The sequence below is a fragment of the Sapajus apella genome, unplaced genomic scaffold (genome assembly GCF_009761245.1).
Source record: "Sapajus apella isolate SASKATOON/1434 unplaced genomic scaffold, GSC_monkey_1.0 scaffold109, whole genome shotgun sequence".
Lineage (NCBI taxonomy): Eukaryota > Metazoa > Chordata > Mammalia > Primates > Cebidae > Sapajus > Sapajus apella.
In genome coordinates this window covers 3,922,695-3,945,881 of record NW_022437049.1, presented here as the reverse complement: position 1 = coordinate 3,945,881, position 23,187 = coordinate 3,922,695, and positions in this window count along the sequence as shown.

Below are 23,187 nucleotides of genomic sequence, written 5' to 3'. Positions count from 1 at the left end.
TCCTGGCCAACTTTCACTTCCCTCGCACACTGACACGCTTCTCCCAGCTGCTGCCCTTGAACTGCCACCTCCTTCCTTCCCTCTGTGCTGCACCACCCAGGGGAGCTGGCTCCCAGGATGAGCTGGGGCGCAGAGCTTTCTCAGGTTGAGGGAGCCTCCTCCAGGGCTTGGGTACCAAGGCATCTACACCTTTAATCAGGAAGGAAATAAGAGTACCATATAACCCTGGCCATAGCTGCTTCCCTCCCTCCTCCTTTTCAGGGAGGCTGGTTCCCAGGTCACCTCCTACCTGGTTCAACAATAACATCCCTCCTCCTTAAAAAAGATGCTGTGGTTCAAAAGCCTCTCTCAGCCCAGCTGCCTTCCCCAGCACACAGATCATCCCCATTGCCAGGGAGCTGCAAAGTGGCTCTGAACTTGCTAGAGGCTACACTGGCTAGTTAGAATGCAAGTCCTGACTGCAGGCCTAACCACAGTCCACAAAAGCTCCTTGGAAAGTGTTCTTTGTTGGTAGGTTTGACACAAAGGCCCAGGAATGCGGCTTACACAGTCCTGACCCCACAGCTGGCCCTCCATCCTCACTGCTCTCCCAGGAGAAGATAGGCTTGGCTTCTTCAGCCAAGGACAAAGCCACAGTGGACAATCGCAGGCACAGGCCCAAGGTTTGCCCTCTCTCTTGCCTCCATCTTTACAAATCTCACTCATGCATGAGACCAACTCCCCTCCCTCTGATGACTCCATCTCTGCTCATCTCATCCAAACAACCTCAAGCCACTCCACTGGCACTTGATTTGGTAGTCTTTTGTGTATGTATTCCACTTCATTATGAGAAGTAGCATAGAGGCTAAGATAATGGATAACCTTTGAAGTCAAATGGACAAGCATTCAAATCCTGGCTCTATCTGTGTGCCCTCCTGGCAAGTTACTGAACCTATCTCACCTTCAGTTGCTTCAGCTATAAAAGTAGGTATTATAACACTTGTTCAAATTTTTCTTTTCCTAAAATGTAAATGAAAATTCTCATCCAGCAAAAATTTATTGAGTTTCTACTGTTTCAGGCACTGCTCTAGATGGAGATATAGTGATACATGAGACAAATGCATGACACTTAAAGAGCTTATTAAATACATTCTTTATAAAGACGCATGCATATGTTCGTAGTTGCACTATTCATAATAGCAAAGACATGGAATCAATTTAAATGCCCATTAATAATAAACTGGATAAAGAAAACGTGGTATATATGTACCATGGAATACTATGCAGTCATAAAAAGGAACAAGATAATGTCCTTTGCAGGGATGTGGATGGAGCTGGAGGCCATCATCTTTAGTAAACAAATGCAGGAACAGAAAACCAAATACCGCATGTTCTCACTTATAAGTGGGAGGTAAATTATGAGAACACATGGATACACAGAACCACATTTACTGGGGCCTGTTGGAGGGTAGGGGATGAAGGGAGGGAGAGGATCAGGAATAGCTAATGGATGCTGGGTGTAATACCTGGGAAACAGGATGATCTGTGCAGCAAATCACCATGGCACATCTTTACCTGTCTAACAAACCTCCATATCCTGCACATGTACCCAGGAACTTAAAAGTTGGAAAAAAACTTACATTCTAGTGGGTGGTACATATGATGAATGTGGCCAAACAGGTAATATAAGATTAAAGTGACAATTGCTATTTTATTTATAAAAACACACACATAGGCCAGGCATGGTGGCTCACATCTGTAATCCTAGCACTTTGGGAGGCTGAGGCAGGTGGATTACCAGGTCAAGAGTTCGAGACCAACCTGACCAACATGGTGAAACCCCGTCTCTACTAAAAATACAAAAATTAGCCGGGCATGGTATGGGCGCCTGTAATCCCAGCTACACAGGAGGCTGAGGCAGGAGAATGGCTTGAATCTGGGAGGCAGAGGTTGCGGTGAGCTGAGATTGTGCCATTGCACTCCAGCCTGGGCAACAAGAGCGAAACTCCAACTCAAAAAGAAAAAAGAAAAAAAAAAACACACATAGAGAATGATTAGATTGGGGGAGGAGGTGGAGTGCTGTTTTAGATAGCGCAATCAGGGGAGGTTCTCTGAGAAAGTGACATTTGAGTAGGGACCTGAATGATGGAGAGCGCTATGCAAAAATCTGGAGAGAGCTGATATAAAGATCCTGAAACAGAAACAACCTTGGTGTATCTACGTAACAGAAGTAAGGTCAATACAGTTAGGGTAGGATAAGAGAGGAGTGAAGTAAGAGGTGAGATGGGAGCGGTAATATGTGTGGAAGAGGCTCCATAAATTTTTTTTTTTTTTTTTTTGAGACAGAGTCTTGCTCTGTCACCCAGGCTGCAGTATAGTGGCATAATCTTGGCGTATTGCAACCTGTGCCTCCTGGGTTCAAGTGAGCACGTCCGGTTAATTTTTTGTATTTTTAGTAGAGACAGGGTTTCGCTCTGCTGCCCAGGCCGGAGTGCAGTGGTGCCATCTCAGCTCACTGCAACCTCCACCTCCCGGGTTCAAGGGATTCTCCTGCCTCAGCCTCCCGAGTAGCTGGGACTACAGGCACATAGCACCACACCTGGCTAATTTTTGCATTTTTAGTAGAGATGGGGTTTCACCATGTTGTCCAGGCTGGTCTCAAACTCCTGACCTCGTGATCCGCCCACCTTGGCCTCCCAAAGTACTGGGATTACAGACGTGAGCCACTGCTCCTGTCGCCAGCAAATATTCGTAAAGGCATTTAATTTTTCTAACAAGGCTGCATGCTCTTTGAGTGCATTCATTCATTGAACAAGTGTTTACTGAGTGCCTTCCAGGTGCCACTAGGCTACAAGAGAGGGATGTTATGAACAAAACAGAAGTAGAAGAGAAAAATAATTTTTAAAATGAGCAGGATGCAGCGACAAGATCACAGCGACAGCTGAGGCCACCTATTGCAAACCTGGGAGCTAAACTTGGACTCAGGGGCATCCTGACACTTGCCATTTTATAATACACATTGCCTAGAAAAGTGCCCAATGAATCCGTATTTGGGTATTAACAGATGGAAAAAGATACACAGGGTAAATACAAACTAAAAGAACTCCAGGGTAGTAATTTTAATATCACTCAAAATAGACTCACCAGCATCTGGTGAGGGCCTTTGTGCTTCATCATAACCTTACCTTACAATGACAATTAAATTTCATTATGAGTTTTGGGGGGACATTCAAACCATAGCAATGGAATACTACTCAACAATAAAAATGAAACGAGTTACCAACACATTCAAAAACATGGTGGTTGGGCATCTGTATATTATATACAGTTAAGTGATTAGTTATGCTTATATAATATTTATAGTTTGGAATACTTATTTTGCACTTGTGGTGTTAACTATGGCCCCAGTCTGTCCATGTCCTAAACCTTGGAACATGTGAATGTCACCTTGAATAGTGTTTTTGACTGTTTTCTGTTGCTATAACTGAATACCTGAGGCTGGGTAATTTATAAATAAAAGAAATTTATTTCTCACACTTCTGGAGTTTGGAAAGTCCAAGGGCATGGCACCGGCATCTGCTCAACTTCTGGTGAGGGCTTTCATGGTGAAGGGCATCATGTGACAAAAAAGCACGGCATGCATGCTCAAGTCTCTGTTCCTCTTCTTATAAAGCTACCAGTACCGTCATAGGAATCCCACCCTGATGACCTTATCTAATACTAATTACCTCCCCAAATCTCTGCCTCCAAATACCATCAAGATATGAATTTGGCGATTCAGTTTTCAACACACAAAATTTGAGGGGCAAAACCATATAGCATATGGCAAAAGGGAGTTTGTAAATGTGACTGAGTTAGGATCTTGAACTTGGAGATTATGCTAGATCATCCAAGTGGACCCAATATCCAATGGTCCATAAAACGGGCACAGAAGGAGTCAGAGTTTGAGGAAAAGGTGATGTGGAATATAGAAGCAGTAATTGGAGTGATGCTCTTCAAAGATGGTGGAAAGGTACACAAGCCAAGGAATACAGGCAGCCACAAGAAGCTAAACAAAGCAAAGAAATGGATTCTCTGCTCAGAGCCTCCAGAAGAAACCAGTCCTGTCAACATCTTGACTTTCGCCCAGTGAAACCAATTTTGGGTTTCTGACCTCCAGAACGATAATAAATCCATATTGTTTTAAGTCACTAAATCTGTGGTAATTTGTTACAGTGGCTATACACCTAATACACCTGGGGTACTTGCTAAATATACAAATTACCATCCCTCTCCTATATAAATTCTGATTATGGAGGTCTAAGCTGGGATCCAAAGAATCTGTTTTTTAACAAGTGTCCAGGCAATCTTTACCTTCAGGTAAATTTGGGAACTGTTGCTATAGCGAACTGGGATAGCTCCGTCAAATTCTTTACCACCACTTTATTGGTGATGGGTTCCATCTGGTTTGGCTACAAGTGTGGAGACACAAGCAAGGATTGGCTAGTCCTGGCACTCCATTGTCCTAGAGCTTGCGACTGGTCCACAGACCGACCTATGGTCCACACTGACCAATCACAATCCTTCTGTAAGACATTATACATGGAAGCCATCAGAGAAAAGTGTTCTTTCTTTGTACTGGGATTTGGTTTAACAGTGGTACCCTAGCATGAAGTATTGGCCCAGCACTGCTGGCAGCCAACTTCTCTGACTACATGGAGGAAGCTCATTTGCAGTAAGAAAGAAGATGATAAACAAGGAAGCAGTGTAGAAAGCCAGAAGGAGAGAGAGAAAACCCTAATATCCTTTGAGCCTCAGATCCAATTGCATTTGATATTGGTACCATCCCTGGTTTTTTTTTTTTTAACCTATGAGAATCAATACATCTTATTATTCTTCAACCTCATTGAATTGGTTTTCAGTCTCTTGAAATATATGGACTCCTAACTCTCACACTGGGGTGTTATCTGGAGTGGCAGGGGAATAAATTTTTTACGTTGTCTGGCTTTTTCTCCCATTTCTATGTCCAACATCAACTGCTTCATATTTGTCTATGCCAGTTTACACTAGTCTGATCAGAATTTATATACTAAAAAAAGAATTTATAAACTAATTGTGTAGAAATTTTAGTCACTCTGTCTCTACCACTCACTCTAACTCCTTACAGCACAAGCATTTTCTGCCTCAACCACATAGTTCCCAGTATCTGTATGTTCAGGCTGATTCTCTGTTCTGCTTCTAACTCCTGCCCACTCCCATCTATTCAATAACAAGAAATTCTGGAGCAGTGACTCCCTTCCAATGAAAACAAATGTAAAATGCCAAAGTACTACCTACAAAATACCTTCTGTGACTATATTTTATGGAGTTTATAGACATCTTTAGCTTGAATTTTAAGGAGCAAGGAGATTGAGGGTTGACTAGAAGATTCTCTCCTGCAGTTTTGAGTTGCTTCATTGATGATTCTTTCTTTTGATTCCTAAGTTTGTCAGCTCTAGCAGATGCAGCTAAATACTGTTTTGTTTTGTTTTTTTGAGACGGAGTTTCGCTCTTGTTACCCAGGCTGGAGTGCAATGGCGCGATCTCGGCTCACTGCAACCTCCGCCTCCTGGGTTCAGGCAATTCACCTGCCTCAACCTCCTCAGTAGCTGGGATTACAGGCACACGCCACCATGCCCAGCTAATGTTTTTGTATTTTTAGTAGAGACGGGGTTTCACCGTGTTGACCAGGATGGTCTCGATCTCTTGACCTCGTGATCCACCCGCCTCGGCCTCCCAAAGTGCTGGGATTACAGGCTTGAGCCACCGCGCCCGGCTAAATACTGTTATCTGCAACATTTGCTTGATATAAATCCTCCTTGCCAGGGGGTATGGCTCTATAACATTTACAAAGTGGGATTAGGCATACAAGACCTGTACCTTGCTGAAGGCTCACAACAGACCACCATTGGCAAGGTTCTTTGTAGAGTTAGGCTGTAAATATTGGTGGAAGAAAATGAAAATTCCTAACACTTTCCTCTACCAGTAAAGTAAAAAGGGCAGTCAAGAAACCCAAGTATGATCTTGGCTCTGCCATTTGTTACCATGCAGTAAACTTAGGTCTAAGTCAGTTAAAACCTCTCGGTTCGGCCGGGCGCGGTGGCTCAAGCCTGTAATCCCAGCACTTTGGGAGGCCGAGGCGGGTGGATCACGAGGTCAAGAGATCAAGACCATCCTGGTCAACATGGTGAAACCCCGTCTCTGCTAAAACTACAAAAAATTAGCTGGGCATGGTGGCGCGTGCCTGTAATCCCAGCTACTCAGGAGGCTGAGGCAGGAGAATTGCCTGAACCCAGGAGGCGGAGGTTGCGGTGAGCCGAGATCGCGCCATTGCACTCCAGCCTGGGTAACAAGAGCGAAACTCCGTCTCAAAAAAAAAAAAAAAAAAAAAAAAACCTCTCGGTTCTAATTTCTTCATATGTAAAATGGAATTCATGATACTTCCATGCCTGCTTACTTCACTGAGTGGTTGTAAGAATTAAATAAGATATACAAATGTAAGGTATTATTATGCACTATACAATTATAAGGTATAATTAGGATGCCTTAGTCCTAGACATCTTTATTTGTCTTTATTGGATTGTAACTATTGTACTCACCAAGATGGAAAAAAGTGAATTGCTTCTCATAAACTAATTTATTTAATATCCATAGGTTATGAGTTAGGAATTATGCAAACCCACATATAGCATAGTAGCAAATTTGGAATATCAGTTAGGATACTACTGTATGCAAAGGGTTGACAGTTCAAAGTATAGAAACACATAATAATGTAAATAGGTGCTATAAATGTCTGCAAAATATGCCTAAAAATGGTCTTTAGCATATGCTTCCAAATTCTCTCTGGATTACAGATTTCAAACGAAACAAAAAACCTAATGGATTTGGACCAGAGATCTTTAAAACCTTCTCCACCCCCACAACTTTCTTTATTTAGTACTAAATTTAGAGCAGATGGAGAAACCAGCAAGCAAGACAATGCTACATGTGCTAATAGATTAATACTGCTGAGCCAAGCAACTAGAAAAATCTTGAGTGGTCTGTACATGTTAGCAGAGCTACAAATAACGCAAGGGCTCCTGCTTTTGAGGAATTTATGATTTATGTAATTTAGACACAGTGTTGTTTGCTAACATTGATTGAGGATTTACTATATGTCGGGCACTATTCTAACTGCTTTACTCAAATTGACTCATTTAATCTTCCTAGCAACCCTGTAAAATAAATAGTTATATTATCCAGTTTATAGGAAGACACTGAGTCTCACAGAGATAAAGTGACTTTGCCCAAGATCGCCTGGCTAGTAACAAAATTGGGATTCCAAAGCACACACTCCCAACCACCATGCTAAACTGTTCCTTTAGAAAGCCACAGATAGGGCCAAGCACAGTGACTCACTCATGTCTGTAATCCCAGCATTTGGGAAGGCTGAGGTGAGAGGATGGCTTGAGCCCAGAATTTCAAGACCACCCTGGGCAACATAGCAAGACCTCATCACTACTTTAAAAAGTTAGCCAGGCATGGTGGTGCACACCTTTGGTCCCAGCTACTTGAGAAGCTGAGGCAGAAGGACTTCTTGAGCCCAAGAGTTGGAGGCTGCAATGTGCTATGACTGCACCTCTGCACACCAGCTGGGGTGATAGAGCAAGACCCCATCTCAAAAATAAAATAAAATAAAAAAAGAAAGACACAGATAGGAAGAAATAGAATGTGCATTGACTTCATTTCATATTTGCCATGTATTGAATATTTTTTAAAGACCAACCTACCCCAGTTAGAATTCTCTACAGGTCTGTATCATAGCACTTATGGTAACCCTTGCATACAGTAGGTGCTCAGTTAGTATATATATTAATTTCATGACCGACAATATTATTTTAGATCCTTAGGTTGCTTTGAACATAGAATTATCACAAGAACTTAAAGTAGCTGATCAATGTCATGACACATGCCAGACCTCTGAATTCTGGCAAGTTCCGTATCCAGTACATGTGTTCAGACTGCATTGCCATTGCCATCTTCCCTTCCGCTTTCTCCCTGAAGGCTGTAAGTTCCTTGAAGGCAAGGATAGTGTCCAGGTCATGACTACATCCTTAGTGAACAGCCTGGTGCATATTAGTGAGGAGTTTTAATCGTGAGTAACAGAAGCTCAATTGGTATTTGTGAAAGCAGAAAAGGAAGTTGGAGGGATGCTGGGAAACTTAGGTTCCAGCAACCTGGAACTGCAGGAAGAACTGCAGGAAGCAGAGGAGCTCCAGAAATTGGTCCCACGGCTCCATGCTGCTGGGACTCCTTTCTTTCAATCCATCTCTTTCTCTGCCAGGGAAAAATACATCCCTCAAAGCCCTTAATTCACAGCCTTCTAGCTCAATAATGTGACACATGTCAAGGGGCTACTTCCTCTTCCCTAACTCCAGTGAAAATGATCTTGAAGAAGTCATGGATTGGCCAAGCTTAGGTGGTGAGCTCATTTCTGACCAATCATCTGGAGCACACCGCTTGGCCATGCCTAGAGTGTGTGCTTATCCCTGGGGATAAGTGGAGTGTGGGCTTAGGGTAAGAATGATGTGGAAGCATGTCAGGTAGCCAAAAATAGCTATCACACACCAGTAGGTAATTGATAATTGAGAATATGGGCTGGGAGTGTGGAGTTAGTTATTTCCGTAAACAGTTGACTCCATACTGAAAAATAATAAGGCTTCCCTGTTATTCAACTTATATTCATTCATTCAACCAATAGTTTTTACGTGTCTTACCAAGGGCCAAGCCTACTTTTAGGTGCCAGGAGTACTTATAGGAGGCAAAACATTCCCTGTCCTCCTGAATTTCCATTCTAAAGGGGGGAGACGGACAATGAACAAACAAATGTGTCAACACATAATATGTCAGCTGGTAGTGTTAGGAGAGTAATGAAAGCGTGGTAGAGAGAAAAGAAAGTGCAGAATTGGGGTGATGCTTTTCATAGGGAGAACAGGGTAGGTTGCTTTGATGAGGTGACATTTGAGCAGACACCTGAGGATGAGAGGGTGAGCTCTGTGGACAGCTGGGGATGGAACATTTCAAGCACAGGAAAGAGCAAATGGAAAAGCCATACAGTAGGCATGTCATGGTACAAACAAGAGCAAGGAGGCAGAAAGAGAGGAGGGGTCAAAGACAGTGACGTCAGAGCTTCAAGGCTCCCCTCAGCCTGGGCAGCTGTTGTTGGGGTTGTGGAGAATTCTAGATGGGGTAAGGGGAACCAGGCTGCAGTCTGGAAGTATTCTGCGTAAGCATGTCTGATAATATGCCTAAAGAGAGATCAGAAGAAAGCGACCAGAATTTCCAAGAGTGCAATAAATTGTTTTGATTTATTTTCTCATTCTAAACTCACATTCAGTTCTGAACCTGTATTAGGGTTCTCCAGAGGGTATAGCCAATAGAATATATGTATATATAAAAGGGAGTTTATCAGGGAGAATTGGCTCACATGATAGCAAGGTGAGGTCCCAGAATAAGCAATCTGCAAGCTGGAAAAAGAGAGACGCTGGGAGTGTGACTCAGTCCAAGTCTAAAAGCCTCAAAAGCAAGGAAGCTGATAATGCAGCCCTTAGTCTGAGGCTGAAGGCCCAAGAGCCCCCAGGAGCCCACTGCTGGGTGTCCCAGAGTTCAAAGGCTAAAGAACCTGGAGTCTGATGCCCAAGGACAGGAGGAGAGTAAGCAAGCATCCAGCATGCGAAGAGAGAGCACAAGAAGACTCAGCAAGCTGCTTTGTCCCCCTTCTTCTGCCTGCATTGTTCCAGCCTCTGTTGGCAGCTGATTGGATGGTGCCCACCCACACTGAGTCCCAGTCCAACAACTGAAATGTCAATCTCATCTGGCAACAGCCTCACAGACACACCCAGTAACAATGCTTCCCCAGCCATCTCAGCATTCCTCAATCCAATCAAGTTGACATCTGTATTAACCATCACAAGTCCACCTCTTGTCAACTTGGCACTCACACACACATTAAATCCTACTTATCTCCAAATAAAGACAATAACAAGGTCATAATTCTACCCAACATAATGCAACTATCCTTTGTACAACTGAAAAGCACTAATCCTTAACTTAAATACTGTTACATAAAATTAACAACACTTATATGCTGATGTAAACTCACTAAATCTTCTGTTACATCATAAAGGAACAAGAAAAGACATAAAACAAAGATATCTGCTTAATACAATATGTGCACAAACATAAACGTATCATTAACAAAATAAGGAGAGAATACTCATGACAATTACAGTTCTCGTTTCTGAAATTGGTCATGTAGTGGTAGCTGGTATTGAGAACTACCTTCTTCTACTCCTCATTCTGTATTCCCTTTGCTTTCATCAAGCACCTCAGCTGGTTGTGGTTTTTTACCTGGCAGAGTAACCCAAGCCTTCATTTCTGAAGGGTCTAGGTCATTTGTATGTAGTCCTGCCTGGATTGGGTTGCTGTACTTTCTCATTGACCTTAATTACAGGGCAGGGTGATACTAAGAGACACCCTAAAGGATTTCCTAAATTCCAGATGTTCTTCCTTTTCTCCATTGTGGAGTAGTAGTCTGATTTCATCGTGACAGTCTGGGTCAATCGCCCCAGGCAACACGAGACTCTCTTCTTAACCTGTTGACCCAGAAGCATGAGGAGCCTAAAGTAGTCAGGGGCAGTCTTAAATTCCAGTTCAACACAATTGTATTATGTCTCCTGGTGGCAGCATTTCTCCCTCTGGAACTAAGACCTCGAGGCAGCAGAACAGAATGTCATGGGAACAAGAAGCAAAAATTTTGCCAGTGGGTCACTAGGGGTAATGGTGAGTGGTGTCACTTCCACTTCCACTCCTTGGTTCCTGGACCTGTGAATCTTGGCTATGGGAGAAAAAGTACCATATACTAGACACTGATTCAGGGCATATACAGCCTTCTGGAGAAGGCTTCAGTCCTGTAAAGCGTTGTCACATAGTTGGCATTGTAATTGCAACTTCAAAAGGCCATTCCACCATTCTATCAAGCAAGCTGCTTCAGAATGATGGAGAATATGGTAAGACCAGTGAATTCCATAAGCATGAGCCCACTGCTGCACCACTTTGACTGGGAAGTGAGTTCCTTTGTTAGGAGCAATGCTGTGTGGAAAACCATGGCACTGGATGAGGCATTCTATGAGCCCACAGATGGTCGTCTTGGCAGAAGAACTGCATGCAGGAAAGGCTAATCCATATCAGAAGTAACTGTCTATCCCAACAAGGATAAACTGCTACCCCTTCCATGATGGAAGTAGTTCAGTGTAATCAGCCTACCATTAGGTAGGTGGCTAATCACTCCAAGGAATGGTGCCATATCAAAGGCTTGGTGTTGGTCTCCACTGCTGGCAAGTTGGGCACTCAGCAGTGGCCGTAGCCAGGTCAGTCTTGTGGGGTGGAAATCCATGTTGCTGAGCCCATGTGTACCTCCATCCCTGCCACCATGGCCACTTTGCTCACAAGCTCATTGGGCAATTACAGAGGTGTGGGGAAAGAGGCTGAGTAGTGTCCACAGAATGGGTCATCCTGTCCACTTGGCTATTAAAATCCTCCTCTGCTGAAGGCACCCTTTGGTGAGCATTCGCATGGGACACAAATATCTTCAATTTTTGACCACTCAGAGAAGTTCATCTACATACCGCTTCCCAAAATCTGTCGCCAATTTTTCAGTCATGATCCTTCCAAGTCCCTGACCAGCCAAACCACTGGCTACAGCACATGAATCAGTATATAGTCACACATCTGGCGATTTCTTTCTTCCATGCAAAGTGTGCAAGTAGGTGCACTGTCAGAGAAGATTTCCCTTCACCACGGTCCTTCGGGGATATCCCAGAGGGGGACTGTAGTGCTATAGCTATCCACTTTCAGGTGGTGTCAGTATATGGTGCAGAACCATCTATAAAGCAAATATTCTCTTCCTATGTGAACTGATCATAGGGAACTCCTCATGAAGCCATAGGTGCAGCTTGGGAGAGAGAAGGCTGGGTCACAAGAGTAGGAACCATGGGTATTTGGGCCACTTCCTCATGTAACTTACTTGTGCCTTTAGGACATGCTCAAGCCCAATTATGATATACCACTTTCATTTGATGATGCAAAATGCTGCTGTGCATGCCCAACTTTATGGTTAGATGGGTTAGAAAGCACCCAGGTCATGACAGGCAGTTCAGGTTGCATGGTAACTTGGTGACCTGTAGTCAAACATTCCATTTCTACCAAGGCCCAGTAGCAGAGCTGTCTCCCAAAAGCAGAGTAGTTACCTGTAGAAGAAGGAAGGTAAGGCTGTGCTTTGAAATCCTAGAGGCCACCGCTGTGATTCGCCTATGGGGGCTGGCCAAAGGCTCCAGACAGCATCTCTATCTGCCACTGACACCTCAAGCACCATTGGATCAGCTGGATCACATGGCCCAGGTGGCAGAGCAGCTTGCACAGCAGCCTGGACCTGTTGCAGGGTTTTATCCTGTCCTGGGTCCCACTCAAAACTAGCAGCTTTTCATGTCACTTGATAAATGGGCCAGAGTAACACACCCAAATGAGGAATGTGTTGCCTCGAAAATCCAAATAAGCTCACTAGGTGTTGCGCCTCTTACATAGTTATAGGAGAGGCCAGATGCAACAATTTATCCTTCACCTTAGAAATAATATCTTGACAGGCCCCACACCACTGGGCCCCTAGAAATTTCACTGAAGCAGAAGGTCCCTAAATTTCAATCAGATTTATTTCCCACCCCCGATATGCAAATGTCTTACCAAGTAAGACCAGAGTGCTTGCTACTTCTCACTAGGTCCAATCAGCATAATGTCATCAATGTAATGGACTGGTGTGATATCTTGTGGAAGGGGAAAGCAATCAAGTTCTCTGTGAACAAGATTATGACATAGAGGTAGAGAGTTGATACCCCCTGACGTAGGACAGTGAAGGTATATTGTTGGCCTTGCCTGTTGAAGGCAAATTGCTTCTGGTGGGCCTTATGGACAGGAATGGAGAAAAAGGCATTTGTCAGATCAATAATTGCATATCAGGCACCAGAGGATTTGTTAATTTGCTCAGGCAGTGAAACCACATTTACTATAACAGCTGCAATTGGAGTCACCACTTGGTTAAGCTAATGATAATCCACCATCATTCTCCAAGATCTACATCTTCTGCATAGGCCAAATAGGAGAGCTGAATGGGGATGTGGTGAGAATCACCACCCTGTGTGTTTCAAGTCCTTAATTTACTATTTTCCTAGGTAGAGGCATTCTTAATGACTTCTATTTGGCCTTTCCCACCATAATAGCCCTCACCCCACAGGCCAGGAAACCAGTGTGGGGATTCTGCCAGCTACTAAGAATATCTATTCCAATTATACACTCTAGCATTGGAGAAATGACCACAGAATGGATCCAGGGACTCACTGGACTCACTATAAGTCAGACCTGAGATAAAACTCCAATAATTACCTGACATCTATAAGCCTCTACTTTAATTGGAGGGCCACAGTGACTTTTTCTTTGGTTGTTTTTTTTTGTGAGTTGTTTTTTTTTTTTTTGAGATGGAGTCTCATTCTGTTGCCCAGGCTGGAGAGCAGTGGTATGATCTCAGCTCACTGCAATCTCCATCTCCCAGGTTCAAGCGATTCCCCTGCCTCAGCCTCCCAAGTAGCTGGGACTACAGGTGCATGCCACCAGACCCAGCTAATTTTTTTGTGTTTTTAGTAGAAATGGGGTTTCACCATTTTGGTCAGGCCGGTCTTGATCTCCTGAACTCAAGTGATCCACCCACCTTAGCCTCCCAAAGTGCTGAAATTACAAGTGTGAGCCACCACGCCCGGCCCCACAGTGATGTTTTGGCTCCTTTGGAATCAGTAATAGTTCAGAGCCAGCATCCAGTAGTCCCCAAAAGTCCGATTATTTCTCTTTCTTCAGAGCACAGTTACCCTGCTAAAAGGCCAGAGATCTCCTTGAGGAAGGATAGGACAAGGATTAACGGTATACATTTTCAGTAGTATAGTGGGGTCCTTCCTCAAATGGACCTGGCCTCCCTTTGATTCAAGGGGTTCTGGGTCTGTAAATTGGCTCAAGTCTGGAAATTGATTGAAGGACCATGATTCTCTGTTTTTGTAATTCAAATTGGAGTTTTGTTCACTTGACCTGGAAGTTTTCTGCTTATACAGATATAGTAGGCTTCCTGTTGATTTCACTTCTGGGAACACCATGATTAATTAGCCAATGCTAGAGCTCTCCAGGTGTCAGACTATTTTGATTGCTGCTTTGTCTCTGTCCATTACTAACTATGCCCACCTTGCCTTTAATAGTTGAGTGCTGCTACTTGGCCTCTGCCACCTCGGGATCCAATTATTCATTGCATTTAAGTTTTCCAGTTAGAGCGATTCCCACTGTATGATCTGGCATTCAGAAAAGAGCAATCACAGAGTTCTTCAAGGATGCTGGTGTTCCCTTTACAAATCTCTCTCACAAGGTATTGGTAAAAGGTATGTCTTCTGGACCCTCCCCGTTGGGATGAGTGGGTCCTCAGTGACAAAGGCACTATAACATTCCAATATCCCGAAGCCTTTGGATTCTTCCTCTACATTAAACCAAGAGAGATCAGGCATTTCCACTTCACTCACAATGGGCCATCTTTGGATCCATGTTTCAGCTAACTAAGCAAGTAAATTATAAGAACCCTTTTAACTCCCTGAACTGCAACATTAAATAAGAATCTGTGTTTAGTGGACCCACAGCATAAGTTCAGCCTGATCCAACTTTATGCTCCTTCCTCCATTATCCCACACTCTTAATATCCATTCCCATGCCTATTTCCTGGATTTCTGCTCATGTAATTAGAAAACTCGAGTAGTTGGAGCCAGTATCTAGTAGCCCCTAAAAAGTTTGATTAGTAGTTGGAGCATAGCATGCCTTCTCATGAATCACACCCTGAACCTCACCTCTAGGGGCCTGTAGGAACTAGAGTCCAGTTAGAGTCCAGAGGCAAAGATGAGTGGCAGAGGTGAGCCCTGAGGAGAACCAGATTGTCTTTCCCGGCAGCTGCCTCAGGGGAGGACATCGCTGTTCCCCAGACAACACAGGTTTAATGTCAAGGAAAGGCTGGTACTGCAGTGGGTGAGTACCACTGCAGTGATGTTGCCACTACTGGGGGTGGGGATGCCATTTCCTCTAGCAAAAAAGGCTCATCAGAATTTAAGAGCTCAGGTGTCCCCAGCTTCATCAGTCCCCCATGTTCCCATCCCAATTTATAGGGTCCCCTCTTTCCCTATCAAAGCCCTCCCTTTGACAGTAGACACTTGGTGAGGCTGAGCATGAACCTTCCATTGCAGGTCAGCCACTTGCATAAGAGCTTGTATCTGATTTTCACCAATTTTAGCTCTTTGTCCACAGAAGAGAAGACTCTCACCCAGGGCTCCCTGAGAAACTTTTAGGCTATGTATGTGTTTCTAGAACCAGGACATAGAATCCCTGAGCTCATCCTTTTCCTTCATCACTTTGCCGAGGAAACTTAGGAGGAACCAACCAACTTCATTATATCCCTTGGTTCTCTGCAAATGTTCAAAGGTATCATGTATAGAGTCACTAAACTGCTTGCCTCTTAAGGACAGGGAATCAGGAATATCAAATGCATTTATTTTGCATAACTCTCTAAACAGTTCAAGCCAAGGACTGTCAGTACCATCCATACTATTAGAAATAAAGTCTGAAGCATTTGGGTCTAATCAGATTAGATATCCAACTCCAGAAACTCCAAAACTGACAAAGGAAATTTATGCTTAAAATTATGTTCCTCTAGGACCACTCCTGGTACCAAAACCTGTATTAGGGTTCTCCAGAGGGACAGAACCAATAGGATATATGTATATATGTATATAAAGGAGTTTATCGAGGAGAATTGGCTCACAGGATTACCAAGCAAAGTCCCATGACTGGCTGACTGCAAGCTGGAGAAAGAGAGAAGCTGGAAGCGTGGCTCAGTCCAAGATTGAAAGCCTCAAAACCAGGAAAGCTGACAGTGCAGCCCTCAGGCTGAGGCCGATGGCCAAGAGTCCCCAGGAGGCTGCTGGTGCAGGTCCCAGAGTCCAAAGGCTGAAGAACCTGGAGTCCGATGTCCAAGGGCAGGAGGAGAGGAAGCAAGCATCCAGTACAGGAAGAGATAGTGCGAGAGAGGACTCAGGAAGCTGTTTCTTCCCCTTTTCTGCCTTTGTTCCAGCTATGCTGGCAGCTGATTGGATGGTGCCCACCCACACTGAGGGTGGGTCTTCCTCTCCCAGTCTAGGAACTCAAATATCAGTCTCCTCTGCCAACACCCTCACAGACACACCCAGGAACAATGCTTCCCCAGCCAACCAGGCATCCCTCAATCCAGTCAAGTGGACACCTAGTACTAACCATCAGAGTACCTAATTCTAAACTCATCATTTGGCTGGGTTCAGTGACTCATGCCTGTAATCCCAGCACCTTGAGAGGTCGACGCCAGCCATCACCTGAGGTCAGGAGTTAGAGACCAGCCTGGCCAACATGGTGAAACCCCGTCTCCACTAAAAATCCAAAAATTACCTGGCCTGTAATCCCAAAACTCTGGAGGCTGAGGCAGGAGAATCACTTGAACCTGGGAGGCGGAGGCTGCAGTGAGCCAAGATCGCGCCACTGCACTCCAGCCTGGGGGACAGAGCAAGACTGTCTCAAAATGAATAAATAAATTCATAATTTGTACTATTTTTCCTAGCAAGAACCTACATTAATCTCCCCTTCCTTTCTTCCATGATGTAAACTTCAGGTTAAGCAAAATCTGGAACTTGATTTACACTGAACCTGAGAGATCAGGGGTGGGGTGGAGGCTGATCACACAGGAACTGGTAGACTTTGATAGGGATTTTGACTTACTCTTGAATGAGATCTGATATAACTGGAGGGTTTTGAGCAGAGTAGTAACATGATCTGAATTATATCTTTAAAGGACCACTCTGACTGCTGGCATTGAATTAGACTGTCTAAACCATCACTGTCCAGTTGAAATACAGTGTGAGCCATATATGTAATTTAAAATTTTCTAGTACCCACATTAAAAACCACAAAAAGAGACAGGTGAAATTAATTTTAGTAATGTATTTTATTTAACCTGATATGTCCAAAGTATTATTTCAACATATAATCAATGTAAAAAAATGAATGAACTATTATTATACATTCTTTTTTTCATACTGTCTTTAAAATCCAGCGACTTTTTTCCACTTACAGCACATCTTAGTTTGGACTAGTCACATTTCAAGTGTCCAATAGCAACATGGGGCTAGTGGCTTTAACACAAGTCAAAAGCAATGTTCCCTGGCCCCCAATCTAGAGGGTTGGAGGCACTCCTTATCCCAGCCTATGGGCTGGTGGAACACTCTGAGGGCAGCTTCCAAAACCCCAAAGGAGTCAAACCTCCTCTGAATGATGAGGGAACATCCTAGGCTCCAATTTGAAGTTTAATAATGATAATATCTAATCTGTATATAGCACTTTCTGTTCTAAGTGCTTTACATAGTTAAATCATTTAATCTTTTCTTTCCTTTTTAATAGAGACAGAATCTCACTATTTTGCCCAGGCTGGTCTCAAACTTCTGGCCTCAAGCAATCTTCCTGCCTTGGTCTCCCAAAGCACTGAAATTATAGGTGAAAAATCATCTGCTTTTAAAGGGCTCCCCTGATTGAGTTATGCTCACCTGGATAGTTTTACAGTCAACTGGGACTTTAATTATATCTGCAAAATCCACTCACAGCAATGCCTAGATTAGAGCTTGACTTAATAACCAGGAGATAATAATCTTTAGAATTCTGCCTAGAGTTTTTTGTCAAAAATGTTCTTAAGTCAACTTTCCACAGATGTATAACCTATGTTCAGAAAAGCACCCAAATCACATCTGAATAGATTAATTTCCACATAGTAAACACACCCATATTAACTCCTACCTAGATCAAGACTTTTAAAAGTTCTTAATAAATTCTTTGGTAGGCTGCCTCCAATGGTCCACCAATTGGTATTTATGCTATCTGCTATCCTTTTCCCTTGAGTGTGCACTGGATTTATTGATTCACTTCTAACGAATAGAATATGGCAGAAATAATAAGATGTCACTTTCAACTTTAAATAATAAAAAGACTGGGTTTCTGTCATGGGTGCTCATTCTCTCTCTGGTTGCTTGACCTGAAAGAAATCAGCTGCCATGTCACGAGGCAGCCCTGTGAAGAGACCCATGTGACAAGGGACCAAGGTCTGCCTACAACTACATGAGAAAGCTTGAAAGTGGATCCCTTGCTCGGGTCTTCAGATGAACCCACTGCGCTAGCTGGCAGCTTAACTACAACTTCATGAGAGATCTTGTGCCAGAAGCAACCAGCTAAATTGTTCCCAGATTCCTGACCCACCAAGACTATGAGATCATTGTTTTGGGGGTAATTTATTATGTAGCAACAGCTAACTACTATTGAATTCTAGATTTAAATCCTTTATCAACTATAGGTATTGTAAACATGCTCTGCCACTCTGTGGCTTGTTTTTTCACTCCCTTGATAGAGTCTTTTATGAATAGAAGTCCCTGATTTTAAAATTCAATTTAACCACCTTTTTCTTTATTATTCTTTTTTCTTTTCTTTTCTTTTTTTTTTTTAAGACAGGGTTTCACCATGTTGATCAGGCTGGTCTTCAACTCCCGACCTCAGGTGATCCACCTGCCTTGGCCTCCAAAGTGCTTGGATTACAGGCATGAGCCACCACGCCCGCCGGCCTTCTTTATTATTCTTAATGCTTGTATTTTGTTTTAGTAATCTTCACCTACTCCAAATAAAGGAGCTCTTCTGTATTCACATTTATATACAAAATCCATTTGGAATTGATTTTTGTGTATTAAGGTAAAAATCAAGGTAATCAATTTTTTCATTATTGAAATCTGATTGACTCTCCATTTATAACAAAGGCAACCCTGTCTTCACTGCATAGAAATTTCATATTTGTCATAAAGGGAATAGATATGTGTGGCTTTTTTTCCCCAAACTCTTTCTATTCCATTGGTCTCTTTGTCCTCCTTGCAACAGTATCATTCTAAGTGACTGCAGTTTTATGATATGTCTTGATATCCAATAATGTAAATCTTTTAATTTTGTTCTTCATTTAAGATTGTCCTGGCTATTCTTGGTCCTTTGCATGCCTGTATAAGCTTTAGAAACACCTTCTCAATTTCTTCATGCACGTATCCACATAAAAACCTGCAGATACTTTGATTGGATTGCATTGAAACTACAGATGAATTTAGGGATAAATGACATCTTTCCAATACTGAATATTCTTAGTTTATTAACGTGATATACCTTTCCATTTATTTGACTTTTCTTCATCTGAATAATATTTTGTTGTTTTAAGTGGAGAGGTTTTGCATATCTTTCATTAGATTTATTCCTAGATTTTTGATAGTTTTGATCCTTCTGTAAATAATATTATTAAAAATTTTTCTATTTGTTTGTTGTTGGAATATAGGCATAAAGTTGATTTTCTTTATAATGACTGAGTATTCAGCAATCTGGTTAAATTCACCTATTTATCCTAACAGGTTATTTGCTTATTCTTCAAAATTTTCTATGTACATAATCATATAGCCTGCTAATAATGAAAGTTTTATTTTTTTAATTCTAATCCTCATTCTATCATATATCTATCTATCTATCTATCTATCTATCTATCTATATATCTATCTGTTTGTCTGTCTGTCTATCTAATCTAATCTATCTATCTATCATCTATTTATTTTATTGCTCTGGCTAACATCTTCAAAGCAATATAGTACATGGCTAGGCAAGGTGGCTCATGTGTGTAATCCCAGCACTTTGGAAGGCTAAGGTGCAAGACCAGCCTGGGAAACATAGAGAGTCCCCATCTCTACAAAAAATTTTAAAAATTAGCTGGGCGTGGTGATGCACATTAAGGGCATTCTCTCCTCTCCTATCTTTTTTTTTTTTTTAAACAGTACTTTGAGTTGATGTTTTATCTCTTATTATTATTATTATTTTTTTCCTGGCGTCTTGCTCTATCGCCCAGGCTGGAGTGCAGTGGTATGATCTCAGCTCACTGCAATCTCGGTCTCTCAGGTTCAAGCAATTCCCCTGCCTCAGCCTCCCACGTAGCTGGGACTACAGGCGCGCACAACCATGCCTGGCTAATTTTTTTTATTTTAGTAGAGACAGGGTCTCACCATATTGGCCAGGATGGTAGCTCTTATTCTTAATAAGCTAAGAGTTCTTATCACAAATGACTATTAAATTTTATCAAAAAATGTTTTATACCTATAAAGATTGTCTTAGCAGTTTTTCTTCATTTATTTTATTAAATGAAAAATACTGATTTTCAAATGTTAAACGAATCTTGCATTCCTGGAATAAACTTCTGTTATAAAGAGGTCTTATTCTTTTTATATTTCACTGGATTCAATTAGCTAATTATTTTCTTCAGGGTTTTTATGATATAGACTAGTATGTAATTTTCCTTTCTTTTAATGTCCTTACATTTTGGCATCAAGGTTATGCTGAACTCATAAAATGAGTTAGAAAGTTTTCCCTTTTTCTACTTTCCAGAAGTGTTTGGAGAAGAAAGGTGTATTTTTTCCTTAATTGTTTAAAATAATTCACTAATCTGGGCCTCGAGATTTTTTATTTTTGTAAGGTTTCTTTTTTTTATTAAAAATTCAATTTCTTTAATAAATAGAAAATCTAGATAGTCTATTTACTTTCTTGTATCAGTTCTGACAAATTATGTTTTTTTAAGGAAGTTGTTTCAGTAACTTTAAAGTTATAGTATTCTTTTTTATCCTGCTAATGTTAGATCTGTAGCAATATTTTACAAACATAAGATCTGTAGCAATATCTCATTTTTCATCCCTGATATAGGTATTTTGTAGACAGTATTTTTCATAATGTATTATTGGATCAACTGATGAATGGATAAATAAAATATGGTATGTCCACAGAATGGAAAATTAATTGGTCATGAAAAGTAATAAAGGACTGATACAATATGGATACATCTTGAAAACATTATGCTAGAAGAAGCTAGTCACAAAGGACCACATACTGTATGATTCCACTTATCTGAAATGTCCAAAACAGGCAAATCTATAGACACCGCAGATGAGTGGTTGCCAAGGGATGGTAGGTTTAGCGGACAGAGAGGAGTGGGAGTGAGTGCTAATGAGTATGGGGTTTATTTTAGGGATACTGAAATGTTCTACAATTGATAATGGTGATGGTTGCACAAGTCTGAATATATGAAAAACTACCAAATTTTATGGCATGTGAATTACATCCCCATAAAGCTGTTTAAACAAATCTATCATTGGAGAGATTAGATCCTCCTTCAATATTGTTCAAAACAACAAGTTGGAAACTACCTAACTTATAAAAGAAGATGTTAATCATTCATTTTTTTCAACCTCAATACCGTATTTCAATTATCCCTTTCACTGGTATCCCAGAGGCTTTTCATTCTGGAACAGTGCACAGTAGTACAGCAAGACACTTTGATTGCAATAGTTCTCAGGAAGATCAACTTAGGAAATATTTCATATGATAATATGCCTGCGTATCCTTAGAAAAGTCTTTGCCTATCTCCAGGAGTATTATTACCTAGACTGAAGACCACTATACTAGGATACACTGCCTCTCAGCATAGGCATGCTGGGGAGGATTGTGTCCTATTATCTTCTAGATGTGTGAAAATGTAATCCATGGTAGGGCCCTTTGTAAGCCAGTTGGGATCAGCATTTGGGTTGCTGACCCAGACATGGGTACTTCTACAAGGTCACTTCCAGCCCAGGATGCCTCAAGGAAATATAGTCAGACAAGCCTATGATGTCTGGAAGCCACAACAATGTAGAAAACAACCCAGATAACCTTGGTTTCATTTGGTGACTGAACTAAACACTGTGTAGTTCTCTACCTGAGGCTGCCTGAGCCATTTCTAGCAATTAAAGGTAGATTTATATAGCTGGAAAACTTGATCCCTTGCCTTTCCCCTTTTACTTTCTCGTGGGTGCATTTCATCTTTGTACCTTCCATGTCTGCTGAGTATATAATTAGCATCCTGACATCTGAGCAGCAGTGCTTCTCAGCTAGCCTTACTTAGGGATGGACATATTTTTTACTTTGGATAAACTTATGCACTGCTTCCCCCCAAAAAACTTGCTTGTTATACTGGATATGACAGCCTTTTAACCCTTGAAACATATCAAGGACACAGAAATATCTGTGTCTAGATGTCAGCTGGAGTTACTCTGTCCTTTAAGATATACATGAAATTGTCTCAACCCCTGTCACTCTCATTCCATGGGCTACATAAAGGTCAATGTCCTCCTCACAATTTTCTGAAAATAATTGGGAAATATTGGTTCTTGTAATCTCCTATGACTTCAGCTCCTGTGAACTGTATTAGTTTGAGGATTGTCTCACTCTCTCCCCTGCTGTCCTTTTCTCCCCCGGGTCAACCATTTAGATCTTGTTCTCCTTTCGTGGTGTGCAGGGCTGGGGTGGGATCCCCAAATCATGTATGTCTAGCAGACTTCAAATAAAGTTAGGGAGAAAGTAGGGGTTTAATTCCAAGCTATGCAGGCAACATAAAATTGAGTATCAGGTATCTGTGTTCTTAAGGTTTTCCCACCTTTCCTGCCTGCATAGGGATCCAGACTCCTGACTTGGCTGTCTCCTCTGTTCTGATTTCCCTATACATTGCAAAAGCCAACATCCCAACTTTTTAGACAAAGTAAATCTTTTTTCCAGCTCTTCCCAAGGTTCTACGTTTCTGACTGCATATTATATGACAAAAAACTAAAGCTTTAAAATTAGTACTTTTAAGGATTTGCCCCATTAACGTCACAGAAAAACATTATCCTCCTTCACAGTTTTATTTCAGAGACTAGGGGTGGGAATTTTGTTTGTTTTTAATATTAATCAGGAAGAATTCCTAGGAAAACAAGACACTGCATATTAACTGAATAATAGGATGACAAGGAAAACTGAACCAGTCAACACTATTTATTGAGTGCCTAATATGTTTCAGGCACCAGGCTAGGCACAGAGGGAAACAAAAGACAGTTCTGCTCTTGGGAAGCTTACAATGCTAGTGGGAAAGAGAAACATCACACT